The sequence below is a fragment of the Nerophis lumbriciformis genome, linkage group LG11 (genome assembly GCF_033978685.3).
Source record: "Nerophis lumbriciformis linkage group LG11, RoL_Nlum_v2.1, whole genome shotgun sequence".
NCBI lineage: Eukaryota > Metazoa > Chordata > Actinopteri > Syngnathiformes > Syngnathidae > Nerophis > Nerophis lumbriciformis.
The window spans coordinates 19070617-19098327 of NC_084558.2; the positions used below are offsets into that span (position 1 = coordinate 19070617).

General features: G+C 37.4%; 1 long non-coding RNA gene across 1 annotated transcript in view; it reads left to right on the top strand.

The window, feature by feature from the left end:
• Positions 1-4106: 4106 nt before the first annotated feature.
• The window catches only part of LOC133610071 (uncharacterized), a 32785-nt gene continuing 9180 nt past the window's right edge, over positions 4107-27711 (top strand). The window contains exon 1 of the long non-coding RNA XR_009815832.1: positions 4107-4375. This is a non-coding gene — a long non-coding RNA (uncharacterized lncRNA). The remainder of the gene's footprint in view (positions 4376-27711) is intronic.

Below are 27711 nucleotides of genomic sequence, written 5' to 3' on the forward strand. Positions count from 1 at the left end.
CCACCTCCACGTCAGTCTTGATACATATCATCTTTGTTGTGAAAAACAGCGTACGCCAGGTTTTTGTGCGTAAGCAAGCTTGTTACATGAGGCCCCTGATCCATACATTACAAGCTAAACGTGTGCAAACTATAAGACGGTGTGTTGCGTGGGATCTACTAAAACTGCGAGTACAAATGATAACTGGTACAGACCACCCTATTTAAAGTAGGATTTTGGGTGTACTATGCAGGTTTCGCCATAGAGACTTTTATTTATTGCACATTCATGTCATCATGCTCCTACCAGTGGTGTTTTGCCATGTTTTGAAATAAGCAGCAGACATGTATGTACAGTACTACTTTTTATGGGCATTTTTAGAAGCAGTCCTGCAATGCATCTACAACAGAACCTACATTTTCAGCACGCTGAAGATGCACCTTGGGAGAGGCTGGCAATCACTGTAAGCGTGCGCTGGAATGTTTCAAATGCAAGAAAAGTATAATATATATAAGTATAATATCTTCTAAATGAAAAAAACAAAACGACTTCATCTAAAACATGCCAACAGACACCAAAACGCATCAATTGAATTTGTTTCAATCATCCCCTAAAGTCAACGACAGCTATACAATTATAAAATGATATCACTGAATAGAGGATATGTCTAGTATTTTTTATTTTTGACAGACCATAAATGTTGACAAGCATACTGTACGTCGGACGAAGCTCCAGCGCCATCACCTCTTGTCTCACAGCCATTTCTGTGCGACTGCCAGTTTGTACGTTCTTTGTAAACATATTGAATATAGACACAATACAGCTCATAGTATAGACTTGATAAATCAAACTGTATGGTTAAGTTATATTTGTATATTTTCCTCCCAGTATTGTGGGCTGGACAGGACTATTATGACAAAAATAATAATGATTATTTTTGATTGATATTGTAATCATGATTAATTTCACAATTCTTCATTATTTGAAACCACCAAAACTCCACTTTAGATACAGTTTGAAAAAAATTGGATATAAATTAATAACAATATAAATATACATAATATTTGATATGAATTGATAACAAATAAACCACAACAAGTAAAATAATACACAATATATTTAAATAGAAAATAACAATATAAAAAACTATAAAATTCAGTCTTTCCGTTTTGTTTTTTATTAAGTTGTTTACCTTCTACACATATTTTACCACCATGTGTGCTTTTTGTGTAAAATACAATTTAATAAAATACTGAGATAGTCTCCAACACCCCCCGCTACCTGAATAGGGACAAACGGTATAAATTGGATGGATGGATGGATGTGTTAATTAAATGCAATAATCCTCAAATTTATTGGTGCAATATATCTTTGATCAATTTTGACCAGTATTCAAGGTTTAAAGCAGGGATCGCCAAACTACAGCCCGCGGGCTGATCCGCGTCCAAAATCCGGCCCCCCGGAAATTCCAAGTTAAACAAAATAAAAACAAAACGTTTTGTTATTTAAAAAAATATATATATTATTTTTAAAATCTGGTTTTTCTAATCCATTTTCTACCGCTTGTTACTCTCGGTGTCTCCTAGCCTCTCTGGCAAATTATACTGTCTAAAAATGCATTTTTCCCATCGATAATGTGACATCATCGCGCTCGGAATACATATATATTCATATATATATATATATATGTGTATACAGCCCGGCCCCCGGCCAAATTTTTTTAACCCAATGCGGCCCCCGAGTCAAAATGTTTGGGGACCTCTGGTTTAAAGCATCTCATAATTTTGTAAATGTATCAATAAGTTCTTCAAGTACATTACGCTTGTGCAAGCTTTTTTGAAACCTTCATTTTGTTAGCGCATTTGGACCAGATGTGGCGCACTGTGCTATTATTGTGAAGGGGGAAGTGTGCTGTGCTGTTGTTCTCAGCTTGACGAGTAAAGAGGCGACACACTTGAGGCTGTTAAAAAAAGAGGGAGGCTCTCAAGTTGCGACCACTGTTTGTACATTAATGTTACATCGACGATGTTGTTCACAACCACACAAGCAGATGAGATGTGTTGTGCGCGTATGGATTGTCTTTTGTAAGCTTTAGCTTTGTAGTTTGCATAGCTGTTTCAAGTGGCCGTCTCGACATTATTTTCCCAAACAAATGTTCCTTCTCCTCACAATGACAACATTCCACTTAAATTGTTGTCACTTTCCCTGATATTATTTTGCGTTGTCGGCGGATTCTGTTTTATTGGCCAAATAATGTGACTCTGTCCACAGTTTCGTGAACGCAGAAATCATATGCCTTACTTTTTTGTTGAGTTTAGTGATTATTGATTAGGCATACTAGGGTTATGTCAAATAGAAAGTAGCAACCATAGTGACATCCCAAACTTCTAGTAAACACACTCATTTTTCACTCATTCGCTCCTCATCTGTTTCACCATCACAAGCTCCGGAATTTGCGTGCACGTTGCGTAGCGCATTAATCCTTTTTTCAATTATCATATTTTCATAATCGTGAGAAACCGTAACCTAAATCCATCCATTCATTTTATACCGCTTGTCCCTTACGGGGTCGCGGTGGGTGCTGGAGCCTACACTGCAAAATATGAAATCTAAGTAAGATTAAATATCTCAAATAAGGGTGATGTTTGTTTATTTTCAGTCTGATAAGATAATTCTTCTCACTAAGCAGTTTTTATGTATTTTACTTGTTTTAAGGGTTTTGGTCCTAAATTATCTCAGTAAGATATTATAGCTTGTTGCTGAGATTTTATGACTTATCAATCAATCAATCAATCAATGTTTATTTATACAGCCCTAAATCACAAGTGTCTCAAAGGGCTGCACAAGCCACAACGACATCCTCGGTACAGAGCCCACATAAGGGCAAGGAAAAACTCACCCAAGTGGGACGTCGATGTGAATGACTATGAGAAACCTTGGAGAGGACCGCATATGTGGGTAACCCCCCCCCCCTCACCCCCCTCTAGGGGAGACCAAATGCAATGGATGTCGAGTGGGTCTGACATAATATTGTGAGAGTCCAGTCCATAGTGGATCCAACATAATAGTAAGAGTCCAGTCCATAGTGGGGCCAGCAGGACATCATCCCGAGCGGAGACGAGTCAGCAGCGCCGAGATGTTCCCAACCGATGCACAGGCGAGCGGTCCACCCCGGGTCCCGACTCTGGACAGCCAGCACTTCATCCATGGCCACCGGACCTGTGCCCCCCCTCCCCCCCTCCTCCACAAGGGAGAGGGGAGCAGAGGAGAAAAGAAAAGAAACGGCAGATCAACTGGTCTAAAAAGAGGGTCTATTTAAAGGCTAGAGTATACAAATGAGTTTTAAGATGGGACTTAAATGCTTCTACTGAGGTAGCATCTCTAATTGTTACCGGGAGGGCATTCCATAGTACTGGAGCCCGAATAGAAAACGCTCTATAGCCCGCAGACTTTATTTTTTTATTTTTTTATTTTTTTATATTGAGTAAAACATGCTTGAAACTAGAATATCAACTGTTGCAAAGCTGTGTCATCAACACTCACAAGTATAAATCTACTTTTTTAAAGTAATAATTTCTTACTTCAAGCATGAAAAAAAAGTCATGGTGCCGAGCGCATATCATTATGTCAAGTTAATGGCACTAGCATTTACTTAATTTAAGAATATTTTTCAACATATTGATCAAAAATGTCTCTTTTTTTTCTACCAAGAAAAGTGCACTTGTTATTAGTGAGAATATACTTATTTTAAGGTATTTTTGGCTTCATTGAGGTTAGCTAATTTTACTTGTTTTGGAAAGTCTTGACAAGCCGAAGTTTCTTGTTCTATTGGCAGATAATTTTACTTAGTTCAAAATAAAATACCCCTAATTTTTTTTTTTTTCTTCTTGTTTTTGAACACTGACTTTTTGCAGTGTCTCTCAGCTGAATCATAATTAAAATTTGATTAAATGTTTAACCTAACGTTGTGATGATCATCCTATAGTTTATATTCTGGCTACCTGTTTTTTTCAGTGCTGTTCTTTGTTTTCAACCTTGATTTCAAGTCGGGTGGGGAGATCTACGCTTCAGCTTTCTGTTCTTTGTGTGAGGTGGTCTGCAGTGGGTCTGCGACCACAGCTGATATGAGTTAGTGTGTTGAAATGAAGTTATGCCTCAAAGTGTTACCACCTGGTGATCAGTGTCAGGAGGCTGTTGTTGATCAGATACCAGTCTTCTTTCGTTCGAAATTATTTAATATCTTATCGCAGCAAGCACCATCAGTGGTGATCTTCTACTTGACCCTCCCCCTTGGTTCTAGCATCTAGTGTCATGGCGAAAGTGTTGCAAATACGTCAATCGAGTCTCGCTACGTTATCAACCCTCGCCGTTTGCCAGCAGGCAGATGCAACATAAGGTTTGTTTACTTCTAAAATGCCGTCACATGCAATGTTCGGCTTTGCTGGTGCTTTTCTTATTTTCTTTTTTCGCCCGTCTTTATAAAGAAGAAGACCGTTTAGAAGACAACGTTTTTGGAGAAATATGCAAGTGCTGGCGCGCCAGCTTGTGGTATATCAAATGTGTTTCATTGTGTGTTTGTGTTTGAAGCCAATATTTACATGCAGTAGCAAATGTTTGAAGTCTGACTAAAAACACGACTGTCATTATCATAAAAATGACTAATTACGCTTATTACTGACATTTGTACGCTTTTCTGGGTTCATTTAATCAATGATAATAATAAAAACAGAATGTTCAATCCAATAAAAGAAGTATTTCTGCTTTTAAAATGTTCCAAGTGCAGACTATATTTTATTATTCTTTCTTTAGTTTAGTTTATTTCGAACATGAACACACTTACATGATAATACATCACACAATTTCATATCATTTCATTTTACATCATGCCCGAAAAGGAGTAGGAAGAAGCAAAGCTTATTTAATCCTACCCCTTTCCCACTTCAAGCGTTTACAAATATATAGAATCATTTACTGACCTTTTTATATAATAAAATAACATCTATGAATTAGTATACAACAGTTTTGTAATATGTAATTAATTAATTAATTCAGTCATTATTAACATACTGAGATGAAGAATATCTTATTTTCAATAAGGTTGAAAGTATTTCTCATAATTCTTCTTTTTTGTACTCTGTAAGCACTATTATTTTGAACAACCTCTTAAACTGGATCATATCAGTACAATTTTTAACTTCTTTACTTAATCCATTCCATAATTTAATTCCACATACTGATATGCTAAAAGTTTTAAGTGTTGTACGTGCATATAAATGTTTTAAATTATTTTTTCCTCGAAGGTTATATTTCTCCTCTTTAGTTGAGAAGAATTGTTGTACATTCTTTGGTAGCAGGTTATAGTTTGCTTTGTACATCATTTTAGCTGTTTGCAATTTTACCAAATCACCAAACTTTAATATTTCTGACTTAATAAATAAAGGGTTTGTGTGTTCTCTATATCCAACATTATGTATTATTCTAACTGATCTTTTTTGTAACACGGTTAGCGAATGTAGCGCACATTTGTAGTTATTTCCCCATATTTCTGCACAATAACTCAGATATGGTAACACTAGCGAGCAGTAGAGAATATGTAGTGATTTTTGGCCCAGGACATATTTTGCTTTATTCATTATTGAAATGTTTTTTGCCACCTTATGTTGTATGTTTTGTATATGAGATTTCCAGTTCATTTGATCATCTATTAATACTCCCAAAAATCTAGTTTCTTTTACCCTTTCTATGTCTACTTCGTCTATTTGTATTTGTGTATGATGCTCTTTTCTACTATTACCAAATAGCATTATTTTAGTTTTACTGAGATTCAAAGATAGTCTGTTTTTGTCAAACCATCTTTTTAATTTGTTAATTTCTTCTGTTATTATTTGTATTATCTTCTGTGTGCTCTCTCTTGAACAGAAAGCAGTTGTGTCGTCTGCAAATAAAACCAACTTTAAGTCCTTCGTAACCTTACAAATGTCGTTTATATAAAGATTGAACAATCTTGGTCCCAGTATTGACCCCTGGGGTACACCACAGGATATATCTAGCCGTGTTGACATATTTTCACCCATCTTTACATATTGCTTCCTGTTGGTTAAATAACTTCTTACCCAATTCAATACCAAACCTCTGATGCCATATCGTTCTAATTTTCGTATTAAAATATCATGATTAATTGTGTCAAATGCTTTTGTTAAGTCCATGAATACTGCGGCCGCACATTCTTTACCATCTATTGCATTGGTAATTTCCTCTGTTATTTTGGTTAGTGCTATTGATGTTGAGATATTTGCTCGGAATCCATATTGGTTCTCCACAAGCGTCCCACTTTTGTTAATAAATAAATCTAATCGACTATTGAATAATTTTTCCAAGATTTTGGAGAATTGTGGAAGTAATGAAACTGGTCTGTAGTTAGTAAACTGGTGTACGTCTCCATTCTTATAAATTGGTACGACTTTTGCAATTTTCATTATATCAGGGAATTTACCGGTTAAAAATGATACATTGGTGATATATGTCAGAGGTTCTGAAATGTCTTGTATAACCTTTTTTATCGTTACCATATCTATTCCATGACAGTCGGTTGAGGTCTTGGATTTACAATTTTTTACAATTTTGATTATTTCTTCTTTTGTTACACTTTTAAGAAACATGGAATTGGGATTTCTGTCTATGAGCTCACTCAAGGCCTCAACTGACCCATCATCTGCATTTGGAATTCTTTGATGCAGATTTTTTCCGATATTAACAAAATAATCATTGAAACGTTCAGCTATTTGGTTCATATTGTCATTTTTTGTATTTCCATCTAGAAAGTACTGGGGGTAATCTTTCTTAGCACCATTTTTAATGATGCTATTTAGGATGCCCCATGTTGCTCTCATGTTGTTTTTGTTCTTGTTTAATAATTGACTGTAGTATTCCTTCTTACATGTTCATAGTATACCAATTAGTTTGTTTTTATATTTCTTATACTTATTTTCTGCCTCTATAGATCTCTGTGTTATAAATATTCGATACAATGTGTTTTTTTTGTGACAAGCATTTTTCAGTCCTTTTGTCATCCATGGTTGGTTGTTTTTCTTTTGCTTCTTACTACGTTCTTTCCATGGGCAATGTTTATCATAGAGTGTAAGAAAGGTGTTAACAAAATTCCCATATGCATCATCTACATCATCTTCATTATATACGTTGTCCCAAATTTGTTTCCTCAGATCCTTCCTAAAGGAAATCATTCCTTCCTCTGTGCATAGTCTTTGAAATGTCTTTTTGTCAATATTCTTCTTCCTGTAGTTCCCATCATAAATAGTAAAGACTGGCAGATGGTCGCTGATGTCGGTTGTTAACAGTCCACTTGTTGTATTATTTTCAAAGACATTAGTGAAGATATTGTCAATAAGTGTAGCACTGTGACTTGCAATTCTGGTTGGCCTTGTGATTTGGGGACACAAACTCATACTATACATTGTATCTGTGAAATCATTAATGGACTTTTGCTTGTTGGGGTTCAAGAGATCAATGTTGAAGTCTCCACATAAAAAAAGTACTTTTTGACTTATTCCATTGAAAGTTCCCTTAATCCAGTCTTCAAATCCTTCAATACTTGAGTTGGGTGCCCTATATATACAACTGATCAATACATTTCTACTTCTTTCATGACATATCTCAATGGTTATACACTCTAAAACATTGTCAATAGCCAGTGACATGTTTTTTACCACCTTGTAATGGAAGTCCTTCATCACATATACAGCAACTCCACCTCCATTCTTATTTACTCTATTAATATAATTGAGTTCATATCCTTCTAGTCCAAAGTCCATTCCTTTTTTTGGATCCATCCATGTCTCTGATACAGCGATAATTTTGAAAGGTTCTTTAAATTGTTCCAAAAATGATTTCATATTGTTAAAATTGGCATACAAACTTCTGCAGTTAATGTGAATAATTGACAGTTTGTTATTGGAATTAATGTTGGTGTTGTACTGTACTTCTGTATAATATAAACAATTATTGTCCATGTGAGAAAAAAAATGTGTGTCTGGATCTATAGCACTGTCCAATTCTGTCCTGTTATATTCAATGCTGGAAAAGGTTATAAATTCTCTGTTTGATTGATTATTGTTTGTTTGTGTCATGGTTGTGTTTAATTTTTTTATCGTTATTGAAATTTATCCAGCTCTGCTATTTTCCTTATGACTATTACTCTTGCTTCCTCTGGTGTTCCATTTAGTTTAATAAATATTTTGCAGTTTGCTGTCCATGTTTGTTGTATTTTTCCTTGTTTTCTTAAGCTACGTGCTTTTCTGGCTATGTCTGCGTTTTTCTTTGTTAAATGTTCATTTATGTACACGTCTGTTCCTTTCAGCTTCCTCCCTTGTTTTAGTAATGCAGTTTTATGTTTCCTATTGACAAATCTCATTATTATTACTGGTGCCGAATTATCCTTCTTCTTATGGAGTGGGTGGCAAGCTTCCACATTTGCCATGTCCATGAATATACCTTTTGACTCCTTGAATGTTGCCACTTGCCTCTCTGTGGAGATGTCCAAACTCCCGGGCTCCTCTCCACCATTAGCAGTCACCGCCCGAGCATATGAACGGGGCTTTATATTAAGCCCGGTCAGAATAACGTCATTTATTCTTGTGTACTGTTCCAGTTCGTCCACTCGGTCCGTTAATTGTTCTATTTGTAAATTTTTTGCGTCATTCTCGACTCGTAGAATTTTTACCTCCTCCACCAGCTGCATAATTGTCTGTTGGTACTGCTTTATGGCTGATACCTCTGCTGTTAAAAATTCAAGCGATCTCCTTATCTCCTCACCTTCATCAGGAGAGAGCACCTTCTTTGGCCCCGTGTTGATCTTGGCTGTCGCAGGTGTTCACTTGCTTGTTCATTGATTTTCATTCCTATAAAGCGCAACATTTGCTTGATTTGCATGTCCCACTCACACTTTAATTTGTATTGTTAAGCTTTTTAGTGTTCAAATATTGTTGACTATCGCACAGTGACTGCAGCAGGAAGATGTTCCTTTTACTTTACTCAAAATCCAAAACCATAAGATTCCTCCAAGCATTTCATGGCACAGGCAATGGTTTGATGTCCAGCCAAGAAGAGCACCGGGCATGAAAACCAAGCTAAAACCATTCATGCAATTGACGAAAAGTAAAAAAAAAAAAAATAATAAAAAATAATAAAAATATTATATATATATATAAATTATATACATATACATAGATATATAACAAATATTTTCACTTACTGAAGACAATGCTGAAAGCATTAAAACACACTAATTGAGATAATTATATTAATTCCTAAATAGAATGGAATTTAATGTAAAGCTGCAAGTCTAAGATATTATTTTTCATTGACTAACTTTATAAATATATTTAATCTAAACCTCACTTGACTTAAAGGGGTCATTCAATGATTTTCTTTTCTACACTTAAAACATTTCCTTGTGGTCTACATAACATGTAATGGTGGTTCTTTGGTGAACATTTTGCAAAGATTATCTTTTGCAGACCATCTTCAAGTTGCTTTCTGACATGTCTTCACGATCCGCCGTTTTGCGGGTGATCTTATTTACGTGCCTCCACTTCAACAGCGTTTTCTCCCCGTCGGCAATGTTGTAGCTTTTATTGCTTCCATATCGAGTCTGACAGATATAAGTTGGAACCATACGCTAATTTGTCTCAGAAATGGCAACAGTGTAGGATGGATGTGCATGTACGAGCAAGTCTGCCCTACAACAAAAGGATAGAGAAAAAGAAAGATATTATTAACGTCAGACAACAATGGCAGACTCGGGCAAAGCTCTTCAGGTAAATCACTACCATATATGGAGATGTTACTCAAGTTAGAAAACGTCACGAGTTGTGCAAATTCCAAACAGCTCATTTGGAATAAGTATGAAGGACGGCAAGATTGTTTTATAAATATCCCCACAATGTGTCCATGGTTTGATTTCAAATTTTTTGGACATTTGCAGATCCCAAATACACAACAGAAGGTACCCAATAGGTAAGAAAAGTTGGTTTTAGCATCATAGGTCCCCTTTAGGTTGGTGATATGGGATGGTCATTTTAGGAGAGAAACTCCATTCTGTATTTAATAGGAAAGGAAAACAGTTAAAGCTGTGTCCTGATTCAGGGTCTACATCCTTCAGAAGTCTGGACCTTCGGAGGCACCTCCGAAGGATGCGTCACCCGTTGTTAAATGGGACAGTCTAGCCTGCAGAGGATACTTACATTTGAAAGTGTCTTCGCTGCCGCTGCCTGTGCCGCTGCTTGTATTTGCCGCCATCGTCAAAAAGATCCGGGTTGAACAAAGGCGTGCAAAACATCTTGGGATATGGGAGGCCACGAAGGATAGTTGCTGTCATCCTCCGAATACAGGGAAAAGGATTCGGCAGCTGTATTTGGAGGAGCCTTCGAATTTGAATGAATTGAGACAGCCTTCGCACAGCGTTGTGACGTAAGCAGCCTTCAAATTCGCCCTTCGAAGGATGCAGACCCTGAATTGGGACACAGCTTATATTGGTGTCTGAAAGCTTCACTTACGCAGTGCCTTTGAACGCCTCATGTTGCATAGCGCAAGGATGTGCATCTAAATTAGGGGGAAAAGGTTTTTTTACTCTTACAAAACTTTGAAATGGAAACATTTAGTTTTTATGTTGAATTTTCAAAAAAATATATCAGCGTTTAAAAAAAAAATTAACCAGTGCACACTTTTTATTTTTAGAATAAAATGATAATTCCCTCTGGTAATTATTTTTGAAGAAACCATTTATTTTTCAGTTTAATTTCTGAGCTTTTTTTTTTTTTATTTCAGATTCAAATCTTAATTTTACAGTTACATTTGATTTTTTTTCAGGTTCGATTTTTCTTTTTTAAGTTTCAGTTTCAGACTTTTAGCCCAAATTTAGCTTTGGGGAATGTCATACACTGAGAGGGGCGCGGCATAATGACGGACACCTTAGCAAAAAGGATGGGGGTGGGGGTTGGGGGGGTATCATCTGTTAGGTTGCCTTCATGGACACAGCTAAGCAACTACAAGTTACAAAACGAGCCCGAAGTCGCTTACAATAGTGAATTTGGTTTTACTTTGCTCTCATCGTACACAACTATGGTGCGTTCAAGGATGACTAAATAAAGAGGAAAAGCCAACAAATTAATTGTGACAGTTGTCCGGTGGTTAGGGACCTCCTGTGTAACCTACGTAAAGTGTAAATTTTCCATCCATCCATTTTCTACCGCTTATTCCGTTCGGGGTTGCGGGGGGCGCTGGAGCCTATCTCAGCTACAATCGGGTGGAAGGCGGGGTACATCCTGGACAAGTCGCCACCTCATCACAGAGTGTACATTTTGAATTGTTTTAGTTCCTATGTCCTCCGAAGGCCATTTGATAGCGAACCTATCCCCTTTTCTAAGCTGTCTGTCATGATGCCACGCCCCTCGCAGTTGGTGACACGCCCCTATTCACAATTTTGGCCATAGTTCTAAACCTGAATTTGTTTTTGAAGATTTGAAACAGAGTTAAAATTAACACTCAAAAAATTAGATTTGAATCTTAAATAAAAAAAAACAAAAGCTCAAATATAAAAGAAATATGAAAGTGAAAAATGAAATGAAAGAATACATTCTAAAGATTATAAACTCCAGCCCCCTCGCTACCCCGAGAGGTACAAGCGGTGGGAAATGGATGGATAGATATGAATCATTATATTCAATCTAAAAAAAGTTGTGTGCACTAATTTTTTTTGGACTATGCTGATAGATTTTTAAAATATTCAAAATGCAAACTTGATTCTTAAATTTTAAAGTATATTTATTCAATTACAGAACTGTTGGCCCTAATCTAGCTGCATACAAGGTGGACAGCGTTTATTGATCCTATACACACAAAGTTGTTCATTGTTCTGTGAGTACTAAATGAACAAATAATTAAGATGAACATTGTGATAATGTTATGCATTTGGAGTGTTTAATATTTAAATGTATATTTTGTGATAATGACAGGGGGTCTTCTTACATGGTGCTGTGACTAACTAGTGTATTGCTTGTCTGGTTGCAGTGACTTGTACAAACTGTATATGGATTTACTCAGCCAAAAACAACACAGTTTGTCATGACTGAGGGTGTTTTAGAAAAGCTACTACAGTCCAAATTTGACACCCTACAGCTGAATAAGTCAACATATATACAGTGTTATATAATCCTGTTGTTTGTGCATACATTCATGAAGGGGACATTTAAGGAGGACAAACTTTTCTTTAAAGACTTCCTCACCCTCAAATATATTAAATAATTATATCATACTTATTCAGATTAAGATTGCGTGCTTACAGACACTGGTTTATGTTTTAAGTTAGCAGAAGTGACGAAAGGTCAAATATCTCAAATGCGATGAGGTGGCGACTTTTCCAGGGTGTACCCCGCCTTCCGCCCGATTGTAGCTGAGATAGGCTCCAGCGCCCCCCGCGACCCCAAAGGGAATAAGCGGTAGGAAATGGATGGATGGGGGTCTGGAAAAAGTTAGTGAACTACTGTTGTAAATGATTTTGTAGCTGTCATTTTAACGTAATCATGCACTTCTGTAGCTTTAAGTGGCTGACAGTTAGCGTCTGCACTCATGCAGTTAGCATATATGATCCATTGTAAATATCTTGATGCCCCTGACATTGTTTGTGGAGGGAGGATTATCCCATTTCCACCACATTATACTGGGAGCCTGCTGGAACAATGGCAGTTGTCTTGGTACTGGCTGGGGAAATCCTCTTTGTCACCGCTGTCACAGTCGGTAGGATTACAGTGAGCAGAGTTCCCTGACTGCCTTTTGCCCTCCAACATACTCTGCCAAGTTCAAAAGTTCACAACAGGCCTAAACTGAGACAATTCCTGGAATACGACAGTAGTTCCGCTGATTAAGTCAAGGTGAGGGTGACACAGGTGAGCTGAAAGAGAAGCAGTGAGAACACACACTTTGCACCACTGCAATAAATTAGGGTCATAGTGGCTAAAAACATGTGCAAAGTGTGTGCCATAGCAGCATTTTATTATTTTCTCAATTGAAAATAAAATAGCATGACAAGACTTTCCATTTTGACAAAAACTGTAACATTTCACAAATGGTAACATTTTAAAAACGAATGCAACTTTTAACACACATTTTTACATTTCTTTTAATTTTTATTTTGTATCAATATGTAACGAACGCACCCAAGTTCCCCGGGTGTCTCTGCCACTACGCAGAGTCACGGGTGGGACCTGATATTCAGCTGGGAATGATTAATATAGTAAATACTTACAAGACATGTATAACTACTAGCCACAACACAACCAGGCTTATATTTAATATACCACAAATTAATCCCGCATAACAAACACCTCCCCCCTCTCGTCCATATAACCCGCCAATATAAATCAAACACCCGCACAACACACTCAATCCCACAGCCCAAAGTACCGTTCACCTCCCCAAAGTTCATATAACACATATATTTCCCCAAAGTCCCCAAAGTTACATACGTGACATGCACATAGCGGCATGCACGTACGGGCAAGCGATAAAATGTTTGGAAGCCGCAGCACCGTACTCACGGTACCGCGTCTGCGCCTCCAACTCAAAGTCCTCCTGGAAAAAGTCTCTGTTGTCCTGGTTCTCCACAGGCCAATGTTAAGTCCACAAAAAAGGGCAAAAATTAGGATTCTTCCATGAAGTGGCTCCGTAGCAAAAAACACTGGGTCTGACAGGTGCTCCTAGGTGGTTTGTGACGTCAATTTCCGCTTCCGCCCGGTCTGATAGCACCGGAGACCTTTTATATCCCCACATATTATTTAGTTACATTTTTAATATTAACATGATTATTTAATACGCCTGTAACAGTGTATAATAAGGAAATGGATGACATAATAAGTATATATATATATATATATATATATATATATATTTATTTTCCCAGCTGAGCACATGTTAACTGTGACTGGCAATATTTATTATACATATACATATCGATGGACCCCTATGGCCATTATAATTAGTACTGCTGGTCCCCAACAGGCAGTGCAGTGTTTCAGTCTGGCTTTGGTGTTGTTGGTCTGGACCCCAGAATGCAGAGATGGCAGGTGAAGGGGCAGGTTACAAAAATGTTAACGACAAAAACAAAAATATTGCAACAGGGAAGTCCACAGGAAGCATTGGGGAAAGCTATGGCACATTGAGGTACAAGACAATAGGCAACATGTTCCAACTGAAACAGCCTGATTGGCAACCACAGATAGGTGTGTTCTAATTGCTAATCAGGGATCCAGTGCTCATAGTAAAGAAGTGGTGGCAAATGGAGGAAAACGGGAAGTGTAAAATAAAATAAGAGCGCTCAGAAAACAGCGACAGGAAATAAAACTAAAATTAAGAAACTGATAAATCTTACGACGGACCATGATATGTAGTCCCTTTTAAAAGTAAGGGATATGATACATTACATTAATTAATTAGTTGCATCAAAACAATGCTCAAAAAAATTTAATATCAATTAATTTTTTTTAACAATAGGCTGTAAGGGTGGGCGAGACTCCAAATGGTAGTACCGAATTGATACAGAGTAAATAAAGGGTCAGTATTGCTGATACCAATACTGACACAGAACATTTTTACTTGACATTCTTAAGATCATTAAATGATTTTGTGACTTTGCCTTTAATTTGTTGATCATGATTATCATCAGAATGAAACACATAACAAATATTTTGGGAAAACAACAAACATTTTCATTAACAAACAATATATAAATTAAACCCTATGAGACAAATTCCCGCAAAGTGCTGCATAAATATTTCTTACTGTCCTTGGTCGAGCTCACAATCATTGATGGAACGACTGCAATGCTAACAAGTTGCCATCCATTGCATGAAAACAATCTCTAATACTTTATATGTACAATTATGGGTCCAAACTCCTCACTCGTGGTGCTGCTGGTACACCTTGATATCCCATCCATCCATTTTCTACCGCTTATTCCCTTTGGGGTCGCGGGGGGTGCTGGAGCCTATCTCAGCTACAATCGGGCGGAAGGCGGGGTACACCCTGGACAAGTCACCACCTCATCGCAGGGCCAACACAGATAGACAGACAACATTCACACTCACATCCAAACACTAGGGCCAATTTAGTGTTGCCAATCAACTTATCCCCAGGTGCATGTCTTTGGAAGTGGGAGGAAGCCGGAGTACCCGGAGGGAACACACGCAGTCACGGGGAGAACATGCAAACTCCACACAGAAAGATCCCGAGCCCGGGATTGAACCCAAGACTACTCAGGATCTTCGTATTGTGAGGCAAATGCACTAACCCCTCTTCCACCGTGCTGCCCATACACCTTGATATAAGACAATAAAAACAATAAAATATTATTAACAAAATAACTGATATTAAAACAGAGCTTTTTTACTGAAATTTACAACTCTGACAAAAGAAATAGAACAAAAACAAATGTTGCACTGTGAAATATATTTTTTTTTCTCAAATAAATCTTTTTCCATTTGTTTACATTTAATACTTGTTGTACCACGCATTTTGTCCAATAAGTACATGTGATTAACTGTACGTTATTGCAAAAAATCTTACGTATATTGGTGCAAGACATCATTAAACAATTTTGTACAAATGAGTGCTTTATGGACAAATAAAGCTACTTTTCCATCGATACATCCATCTTCCTTCACTTATCCGAGCTTGGGTCGCGGGGGTTATGGCCTAGAACCTAGATTTCCCTCTCCCCAGTTACTTGGTCCAGCTCTTCCCTGGGGATCCCGAGGCGTTCCATGGCCAGCTGGGAGACATAGTCCCCCCCAACGTGTCCTTGTTCTTCCACGTGGTCTCCTGCCCTGCGTGCCCTAAACACTTTCCCAAGGAGGCGTCTGGAAAGCATCTTGAAGAGATGCCCGAACCACCTCCTTTGGCTCCTCTTGATGTGGAGGATCAGTGGCTTTACTCTGAGCTGATCCCAAATGACAGAGCTTCTCACCCTATCTCTAAGGGAGAGCCCTGCCACCCAACGGATGAAACTCATTTCAGCCGTTTGTACTTGTGATCTTGTCCTTTTGGATCTTGTCCAAAGCTTATCACGATAGGTGAGGATGAGGACATAGATCAATTGGTAAAGTGAGAGCTTTGCCTTCCGGAGGTGGTACTCGACCCTTTTCCGGGCGAGAACTATGGACTCAGACTTGGAGGTGCTGATTCTCATTCCAGTCGCTTCACACTCGGCTGACAACCGATCCAGTGAGAGCTGAAGATCCTGGCCAGATGAATCCAGTAAGACCACATCATCTGCAAAAAGCAGAGATCTAGGAAGGCTAAGGACTGTGATCCCACAATAGCTGGAACACAACCACTTGTTCACCTTCTTAAAGAGAGGAACCACCACCCCAGTCTGCCAATCCAGATGCACTGCCCCAGATGTCCAAACAATGTTGTAGAGTCTTGTCAACCAGGACAGCCCCACAGCATCCAGAGCCTTAGGGAACTCCGGGCTGATCTCATTCCCCTCCCGGGACCTGCCACCAAGAAGCTTTCTAATTACCTCAGCAACCTCAGCCCCAGAAAAAGGAGAGCCCACCACAGATTCCCCAGACATTGCTTCCTCATAGGAAGATATGTGGGTGGTATGAGAAGGTCTTAGAAGTATTCCCTCCACCGATCCACAACAGCAGCTCACTATCTCCACCATAAACTGTGTTGACAGTGCACTGCTTCCTCCTCCTGAAGCGGCAAATGGTGGTCCAGAATCATTTCAAAGTTGTCCAGATGTCGTTTTCCATGGCTTTCCCGAACTCCTCCCATGTCCGAGCTTTTGCATCAGCCACACACTGCTTGGCCTGTCAGTACCTGTTCGCTACCTCCGGAGTCTTACGAGTCAAAATGACTTGAAATAACTCCTTCTTCAGCTTGTTGGCATTTGTTCTAATATTACTGCCATGGCAGACCATCAACCACCTTGCGGTCACAGCTGCGATCAACCGCCTCGACAAAAGACGTACGAACATGGTCCACTCGGACCCCATGTCCAGTGCCTCTCCAGTGACATGTTCTAAGTTCTTCCGGAGGTGGGAATTGAAACTCTCTGACGGGAGACTCTGTCAGACGTTCCCAGCCGACCCTCACAATGCATTTGGGCCTGTCAGGTCTGACCGGCTGCTCCCGCACCATCGGATCCAACTCACCATCAGGCCCGGAAAGGCCGGACCACCGCGCACTGAAGAAGAAAGCGCAAGCCCTCAAACTATCGCATTCAAATTACACACTGCAAAAAGTGACATGATGTGAGACACGGCAGCACAACTCTTCAATGTTTACGTACAATTATATGATGCATTGTCATCTGTGTCAGTAGAAATGTTCACTTTTCAGCCTTCAAGAATTCCACTTTCAACTAGAGCAGTGATTCTCAGGTACGCGGGCTCCATCTATTGGTACGCCAATGAATTGCTTAATTTAATATTCAAACACAGTGCTACTGTTCAAACCATTTGTAATGCCAAAACTATTAAATACATTTGTTAAATAAAACCTCTGCCTTGTTTTTAATGAATATGTAGAACTACTATGCTAGTGTATAATAATGTTAGTCATTATGGTGGTACTTGGAGAGCCAAGTGTTTTCTGAGGTGGTACTTGGTGAACAAAGTTTGAGAACCACTGAACTAGAGATAACATGTTGCGGTAAGCTGTAGATGTTTTTCATGTTTTGCACATACATATGCGAAAACATTAGTCCCTTTTTGATTTCAAAAGTGACTGTAAAATGTTCACATTTTGTCATACAGTATATGCTGTAGTTTCTCTCTCTGTCTCTCACATCCACACAAAGACACACCTCGGCACACACGCACTAACTACAGTTGTTGTGCAGGTAACGTGTTGGTAAAATATTGTAGCAAATATACACTTGATTTCACCCTTTTGTTTTCAACTTCATTTGACTTCAAACTGTTTGATTAAGCACACACCATTTATGCAGCTGCATCTTCGATCTTCAGGCCTGCCCAACTACAATATGTTGTTTTGGAGACATTGATGTGTGTTTTGGTACGTCTCATCCCTTGTAAGGAATAATATTCTCCGAATGTAACCTCAAGTTCAATAGCTAAAAGAAGAGGAAACAAATGTTAAAATCTTGAAAAGGAGGAACTTAACTCAGATATTAATATTTTGAAATCATAATAATGATTTTAATTAGCACACCCTTTTGACAAAAATTCCCCACATCGATGGAACCATTCAAGCGTCTGCTTATTCATCACCTCTTTTTCCTTGGACTGGCCCTTACTCTTGCGAACACTCGTTGAGCATGGACCCGTTGACCCATCGGACTTATCGTCTCTTTTGCTTTAAAAAGTATGTATGATTCTTCATCGGGACTCACTTTTGCAGGAGGAGGCATCCACTTGTGTTTTTTACGTGTGCAATCCACAGTGCTTTTGCGGGGGTGAGACCAACGCTGTAGCATTTATCCGTGACCAGTTTTAATTAGAGATGTCTAATAAATGCGTTAAAATGTAATATCGGAAATTATCAGTATCGTTTTTTTTTTTATTATCGGTATCGTTTTTTTGTTGTTGTTTTTTATTTTTATTTTTTATTTTTTTATTTTTATTAAATCAACATAAAAAACACAAGATACACTTACAATTAGTGCATCAACCCAAAAAACCTCCCTCCCCCATTTACACTCATTCACACTCATTCACACAAAAGGGTTGTTTCTTTCTGTTAATAATATTCTGGTTCCTACATTATATATCAATATATATCAATACAGTCTGCAAGGGATACAGTCCGTAAGTACACATGATTGTGCGTGCTGCTGGTCCACTAATCGTTCTAACCTTTAACAGTTAATTTTACAAATTTTCATTAATTACTAGTTTCTGTGTAACTATTTTTATATTGTTTTACTTTCTTTTTTATTCAAGAAAATGTTTTTAATTTATTTATCTTATTATTTTTTTTATTTTTTAAAGTACCTTATCTTCACCATACCTGGTTGTCCAAATAAGGCATCATAATGTGTTAATTCCACGACTGTATATATCGGTTGATATTGGTATTGGTTGATATCGGTATCGGTAATTAAAGAGTTAGACAATATCGGAATATCGGATATCGGCAAAAAGCCATTATCGGACATCCCTAGTTTTAATAAATGCCTGTGAAATCTTCCAGAAAACCTGACCTCTGTTCAACAAAAGAACACGGGTAGCATCTTACAGTACCATTAAAAAATAGCTACTAAATCAATCAGACATTACTCACCAGTTTGTCAGTACTTGAGAATTTATTTTTCACCCAATACTGAAGTAATTATTATTACTACTTTTTACTTTTACTTGAGTCATAATACTTGGCATTCTGACTTGAGTACATTTTTTGGTTACCTCTCGCTATGGTAACATCATCAAACGTGTAACAATATGAAAAATACAACAAAACACAGTTTTTTTTGTGAAAATAAACATAAAGACAACTGTAAAACATTGATCTAATCAAAATCCCGTCTTTATTCTGTACTGCTCGCTAGAGTTACAATATCTGTGTCATTGTGTAGAAGTATGGGGAAATAACTACAAATGTGCACTTCATTCTCTAAAAGTGTTACAAAAATAGTCAGTTTGAATAATAAAACATAATGTTGGATATAGAGAACACTCAAACCTTTTATTTATTGAATCAACGATATTGAAAATCAATGATTTGGTGCATTTACAAACAACTGAAATTATGTACGAAGCAAACTATAACCTGCTACAAAAGAACATGCAACAATTATTCTCAACAAAAGAGGAGAAATGCAACCTTTTGAGAAAAAGTATAGTTTAAAACATTTGTATGCACGTCCAGCATTTAATACCTTCAGCATATCAGTATGTGGTATTAAATTATGAAATGGACTAAGCAAGGAAATCAATCTATATACTAATATGATCCAGTTTAAGAAACTGTTCAAACTCAAAAGTGTTTACAAAGTACAAAGAAGAATTTTGATAAACATCTTGAATTTATTGAAGATATGTGATTGAGATAATCTTATTCATCTCACTTTGTGAATTACATTTTGCTTTACTTGTTTTTATATTCTTTTTTTAGACTTTTATTATTTATGGAGTAAATTGTCTACAAATTGAGAACAGGAAGTGAATAAATATGTTAGTATTAGGGTTGTACGGTATACCGGTATTAGTATAGTACCGCGATACTAATGAATCATATTCGGTACTATACCACCTGTGAAAAGAACCGGTCCGCCACAACCCCTCCAAGCATCCTCCCTGCAGGACGAGGAATAGCTAAACATGTTTCACTACACACCAAAGCTCACCGGCATCAAAATATAAACAAACGCCATTGGTGGATCTCCACCTAACATCCACTGTAATGATATCAAGTACAGTAGCGTATCTAGTAATAATAATAATGGATAATAATGGATTAGATTTATATAGCGCATTTCTAGACACTCAAAGCGCTTCACAGAGAAGTGGGAACCCATCATTCATTCACACCTGGTGGTGGTAAGCTACTTTCGTAGCCACAGCTGCCCTGGGGTAGAGTGACGGAAGCGAGGCTGCCAGTTTGCTCCTACGGCCCCTCCGACCACAACCTATCATTCATCATTCATCATTCATCATTCATTCACCAGTGTGAGCGGCACCGGGGGCAAGGGTGAAGTGTTCTGCCCAAGGACACAACGGCAGCAATTTGGACGGTAAGAGGCGGGGAGCGAACCTGCAACCCTCGGGTTTCTGGCACGGCCGCTCTACCCACTACGCCATGCCGCCCCTATCTAGTCGATACTACTATGATTACGTCGATATTTTTTGGCATCACAACATCTTCTTTCGTTTTTTTTAAAGGTATATTATGTTTATAAATTCCGGAAATATGTCCCTGGACACATGAGGACTTTAAATATGACCGATGTATGATCCTGTAACGACTTGGTATCGGATTGATACACAAATTTGTGGTATCATCCAAAACTAATGTAAAGTATCAAACAACAGAAGAATAAGTGATTATTACATTTTAGAATAAGTGTAGATAGAACATGTTAAAAGAGAAAGTAAGCAGATATTAACAGTAAATGAACACATAGATTAATAATTTATTTTCTACCACTTGTCCTTAATAATGTTGACAAAATAATAGAATGATAAATGACACAATATTTTACTGCATATGTCAGCAGCTAAAATAGGAGCCTTTGTTTGTTTACTTACTAATAAAAGACAAGTTGTCTTGTATGTTCACTATTTTATTTAAGGACAAACTTGCAATAACCAGAGGTGGGTAGAGTAGCCAGAAATTGTACTCAAGTAAGAGTACTGTTACTTTAGAGATTTATTACTCAAGTAAAAGTAAGGAGTAGTCACCCAAATATTTACTTGAGTAAAAGTAAAAAGTATGTTGTGAAAAAACTACTCAAGTACTGAGTAACTGATGAGTAACATACACACACATATCATATATATATATATATATATATATATATATATATATATATATATATATATATATATATATATATATACATATATACACACACACATATATATACACACACACACATATATATATATATATACAGCAATACAGCAAAAACGTCTCAACTAACATTGGACACAAATTCCTCAATCTGATTGACAAACACTTTCCCAAAGACAACACCCTAAGAAAAGTATTCAACAAGAACAACATTAAATTGAGCTACAGCTGCATGAACAATATACGACAAATCATCTCAAACCACAACAAAACAATTGCAAATGAGCCGTCGGCCCCCAGACAGAGCGACTCCAAAACCAACAAAGACTGTAACTGCCGAAAGAAACCTGATTGCCCTCTCAACGGGGGATGCTTACAAACATCAGTTGTCTACCAATCTAAGGTAATACGCAAGGACATTAACACATCCGACACATATGTAGGATTAACCGAGGGAGAATTCAAAACCAGATGGAACAATCACAAGGCTTCTTTCAGGAACAAAAACCTGCGAAATACCACAGAACTCAGCAAACACATTTGGGACCTCAAAGACAATAATGTTGAATATTCAATAACATGGCACATTCTTGCATCCAGCACACCTTACAATAGTGGTAATAAAAGATGCAACCTATGCTTGAAAGAGAAACTGTTTATTATTTACCGTCCAGACCTGTCATCCCTCAACAAGCGCAGCGAAATTGTGACAGCATGCCGCCATAGACGGAAACACCTCCTAGGTAACACATGAGCCAATCACCACGCCCCTACGCCAGCCTGTACCCACCCACTCTGTGCCCTATATAAACCATGGTATGCGAATGCTCCCATTAAAATCTCCTGATGAATGAGGGTACCCCCCCTCATGAAACAGGCCTGTAGAGATGAAATAGTCTTGTGATTTTTTTCCCACACATACATATATATATATATATATATATATATATATATATATATATATATATATATATATATATATATATATATATATATATATATATATATATATACATACATTGATATTTACAGTATATAATTTATATTTATTTATTTTTGGCGTTTTTGTTTGCATGTTAAAGGTGTTTTAATGAATATGCATGCATGTTTAACACATATAGATTCCTTTCTTTCATGAAGACAAGAATATAAGTTGGTGTATTACCTGATTCTGATGACTTGCATTGATTGTAATCAGACAGTAGTGCTGATAACGTCCACGTTTTCAAATGGAGGAGAAAAAAAGTTCCTCCTTCCTGTCTAATACCACATGAAAGTGGTTGGTTTTTGGCATCTTATTTGTCCAACTTCCATATTCGTTTTTACACACTTTACAAGAAATACATTGGCGGCAAACTCCGTAGCTTGCTAGCTTGTTTGCGCTGGCTTTCGGAGACTCTTATTTTGAAAGCGCAGGCGCGATGGAGCGGCACTTTTATTGTGAAGACAGGAATTGTGCAGTCAGTCTTTAGGCTTTTGACGGGATGTACGGTTGAAATAAAAAAGGGTCTTTTTTCCTTCACACTTTTGATTGATTGATTGGAACTTTTATTAGTAGATTGCCCAGTACAGTACATATTCCGTACAATTGACCACTAAATGGTAACACCCGAATAAGTTCTTCAACTTGTTTAAATCAGGTCATGTGACCCCTGGCTCTGTTTGATTGGTCCAACGTCACCAGTGACTGCATCTGATTGGTGGAACGGAGTGAACGTCACCAGTGACTGTATTTGTTGAAACGCAGGCACTATGAAGGTCTGTCTGACAGACCAAAACAAACAAAGCGTGCATTAAAATTAGTAGCGAGTAGCGAGCTGAATGTAGATAAAAGTAGCGGAGTAAAAGTAGCGTTTCTTCTCTATAAATATACTCAAGTAAAAGTAAAAGTATGTTGCATTAAAACTACTCTGAGAAGTACAATTTATCCCAAAAGTTACTCAAGTAGATGTAACGGAGTAAATGTAGCGCGTTACTACCCACCTCTGGCAATAACAAACATATGTTTAATGTACCGTAAGATTTTTTATTAAAATAAAGCCAATAATGCAATTGTTTGTGGTTCCCTTTATTTAGAAAAGCATCGAAAAGTACCAAAAAGAACCGAAAAGTATCGAAATCATTTTGGTACCGGTACCAAAATATTGGTATCGGGCCAACACTAGTTAGTATCCATCCATCCAATTGCTCTGAAAATGAAAAGGGGTAGGATTAAATAAGCTCTGCTTCTTCCTACTCCTTTTCGAACGTGTTGAAATTGTGATGTATCATGTTGTAACTGCATGCATGTTCGGAATAAACCGAAACCATAAACTATCACGCTAGTATGGCGTTGATCCTGACACTATCACTGGCACCCATACGATATTTGGATCGTAGGCAGAAAGGGGTTTTTATTCCTAAGATGTTGTCATGGCTAAGAGAAGCCTGGAGGGACCAGTCTGAGCAGGTAATAAGGTCGTGTGGGTCATGTCACTGAACATTTACAAGGTTTCCTCACTTGATTGTTCCCTGGTCCAGTTAAACATCTAAAAGACAATAAAAAGGAAATAAAAGACAGACAACTCTTGTCTTCCGCCGTTGTTAACGTCTCCTCAACGTCATTTACATCCAAATGCCACACCCTGCCTCATAAACACTGATAGGTCGGCGGAGACGCTTCATTAAGATGACTCAGCGCCGCCGAGCTCACATGCACGTATAATGTGATGGCGCGCTATGAGGCCGCTGAGAGGCCAGAGGATCTAACATGTCCATGTCACATTTCAACGCTTTGATGTGGCGAAAGAAAGAAAAAAGGCCTTTGTCTCAGAGATGACCCCAATTTTGCAGTCCATCGTCTTGATAGGCCAACAAAGGACGACAATCCCCACACACAATCGCTGACATTCGCACGGCTAAAGAGTGTGATGTCGACAGGTGGATCACAGCATCTGCATGTGCTTTGTGGAGAAGAGGGATAGCTACATTTTGACTTTTGACCTAGGCAATTTGTGTAGTTCTTGTACACACGTGACCCTTAAATACCAGTTGTTTTTGTTTTGTCCCAATCTCAGGCACAGTGCACTAGTTGCAGTTGTAAAGTGATACAGTGGGAACCTACTAAAACACCAAAGCGTGGTGATAATGTATGGTGTTTGTTGCAGGGGGGTCAGGTGACTATCAAGCCTTAAAAGAAAGGTTGCAAGGAAAGCAAGAAGGAAAAGACGGAGTAGGCGTGAAAGAATGCCAAGGCATGGGTTGCATTTTGAGGTTAGCGTCCACAAAGACCCACTGAGGGCCGGCCGGTGACAGACGCTCACTGTTAGGGTGGGAAACACGTCTGGTGTAAGTTTACAGTTCAGCAAAGGTGCAGCGGGATGAAGGATGAGATATTTTACAACCCTCCGACTCACTGGTCATCTCTCAAATCTTTGTCTTTTACGCTTTAATTATCATTACAATAATCTTCATCAAGTTTCTGCTTTCAACATACAAATAGCCAATAAAGAACAAACATGAACCTTGGTTGCCAGTTAGGAGTGTGTCATCTTAAGTATTCCATTTGATTATGACTCAGGATGCTAAAATCTGATTAGGACTGGAGAGACCGTTGATATTTAAAACAAAGAGTTAAAGGCACAATTTTTTGATCAGGCTTTTTACTGATAATTTTCAACTATTCTTAGGTTGTTCCTTTTTATTCTGTACTTTTTTATTTGTTTTTTTGCTATTACTATTATTGTCACTTATTTATTTTTTTATTAATTTACCAATTATTTTCTTTTACATGTATTTTAAAATATGTTGCGTATTATTTTTTTAGTTGATGTAAAGTTTTAGTTATTCTTACCAAACCATACCAACTTTATTTATGAAGCCATTGTGGAAGCCTCAAATATGGCGTTTTTCCTCAATTGTCAGTACCATGTTTTGTTATTGTCAATGGTGCTTTGTGCATGTGCGTGTACATTTGTGTGCGTGCGTGTACGCTTGTGTGTGTTTTCTTCTTTTTTTAACTGGTGTGTTAAACCAGTGGTTCTCAACCTTTTTTCAGTGATGTACCGCCTGTGAACATTTTTTTAATTCAAGTACCCCCTAATCAGAGCAAAGCATTTTTGGTTGAAAAAAATAGATAAAGAAGTAAAATACAGCACTATGTCATCAGTTTCTGATTTATTAAATTGTATAACAGTGCAAAATATTGCTCATTTGTAGTGGTCTTTCTTGAACTATTTGGAAAAAAAGATATAAAAATAACTAAAAACTTGTTGAAAAATAAACAAGTGATTCAATTATAAATAAAGATTCCTACACATAGAAGTAATCATCAACTTAAAGTGCCCTCTTTGGGGATTGTAATAGAGATCCATCTGGATTCATAAACTTACATCTAAACATTTCTTCACAAAAAAAGAAATCTTTAACATCAAAATTTATGGAACATGTCCACAAAAAATCTAGCTGTCAACATTGAATATTGCATTGTTGCATTTCTTTTCACAGTTCTTTTTGACAGACATTTTAATGAGAAACCTGAGCTTGTGCTTCACTGAGTTTATGAACTTACATTCATATTTTGTTGAAGTATTATTCAATAAATATATTTATAAAGGATTTTTGAATTGTTGCTATTTTTAGAATATTTAAAAAAAATCTCACATACCATACCCCTTGGCATACCTTCAAGTACCCCCAGGGGTACGGGCACCCCCATTTGAGAACCACTGTGTTAAACACTTGAATGAAAAGTGTTGTATAAATAACGTTTGATGTATTGATTGATATAATTCAATTAATAAACGATTATTGCGATTATTAATGCATCTTTTCCCAAATACAACATTTATTTTGAACTAAATATATCTGTCATTAGCCTTTAATTAAGGTAAACAAATATAAAAACAGATCGATCCAAAACATTTCCCAAATCAAAAAGCTGTTTCTATTATATAAAGTGCCTTTAAAAATAATTTATTTGAACCAAAATGTTTTGTTGTTTTCCTAGATAGCAAGTTTAATAGAAAAAAAAAACATTTTCAGAAATAAAAAAAATAAAAAGTGTGAAACAAAATGTTTAGCTTGGTAATCTTATATGAACTAATCTAACATAAAGGATACTTTATTCAGTAATAAAAAATATTCTAAACAAAGCATTCAACGAGCAGCAAAACATCCAAAAAAGATCAAACATTTTGCCATTCACACAAAAGCAGCTTAAATTTCAATAAGATGTGGATTTTCGTTCTGCCCGAGTATGTTTGGGCTTTTTTTTTAGAGCTCAAAGGGAGGTAGAATACATTTTTAAAAAATAGTGAAACAAGTGCCGCAGAAAATTGAAACAAAATAGATAGAAAAAGTTAAATACTACGGAAAAATGCTAGGAACTGGGAACAATTGAAACAAACAACTTGGATTAAAACTGCTGTATGTCACTAGCTCGATCTTAATAAAAACCGAATCGAAAAAATACTTTGCAGTCATGCTGTAACGACAGAATATACATTTAATGATCGCTAACATTCATCGTTAAACTTTGCCTAATTGCTATTGTTAGCTGACAACAAACTGCCTGTAGCACAAACGAAGGTTAGCACCCTCCAGGCAGCCACAAAACTGTAGCAAGCAGCAGCTTTAAGGCTAGAAGGGAAAACAAACTTTGAGCAGAAAATTGGACTGTCCAAGAAAACATAATAAAGATGTAAATAAAATCTAAGAGCAGGAATATAAATCAGAGTAAAAATCAAAATTGGGATGTGGAAGTTGTTGCACAAAACAGAGGACAGCTGAGGAACAAGCTGGAGTCGTCCTGATGTGACTTAGAGGAGAACTGTACTTCTGCCCATCATTCAAAATCGTTTTGTTTTTTTGTGTGCATTCTAAATAGTGACAAACTGCTACCAAGAGGCGACTAACCATGCAGGTAATGGGTATTTAATCTATTGCACCTATTAAGCCCTCTAAAAAAACTCCAACCTTTTGCTAGCAGTTTCTCAATATGTGGAACACAGAAAAGATGTGTTGATGTCACATGAGCATTGTGAATGATGGGCAAAAATCCCTTAATCGCTGATCATGTCCACTCGCCTCGCCGCTGTGCTCCAAGCCACAAAACAAACGGCATAAAGAAAAACAGGACCAGCAAGGCGGGAATAGGAAATCTACATAATAAAAGAAGAGGCTGCAAACCATGGCAGTAAA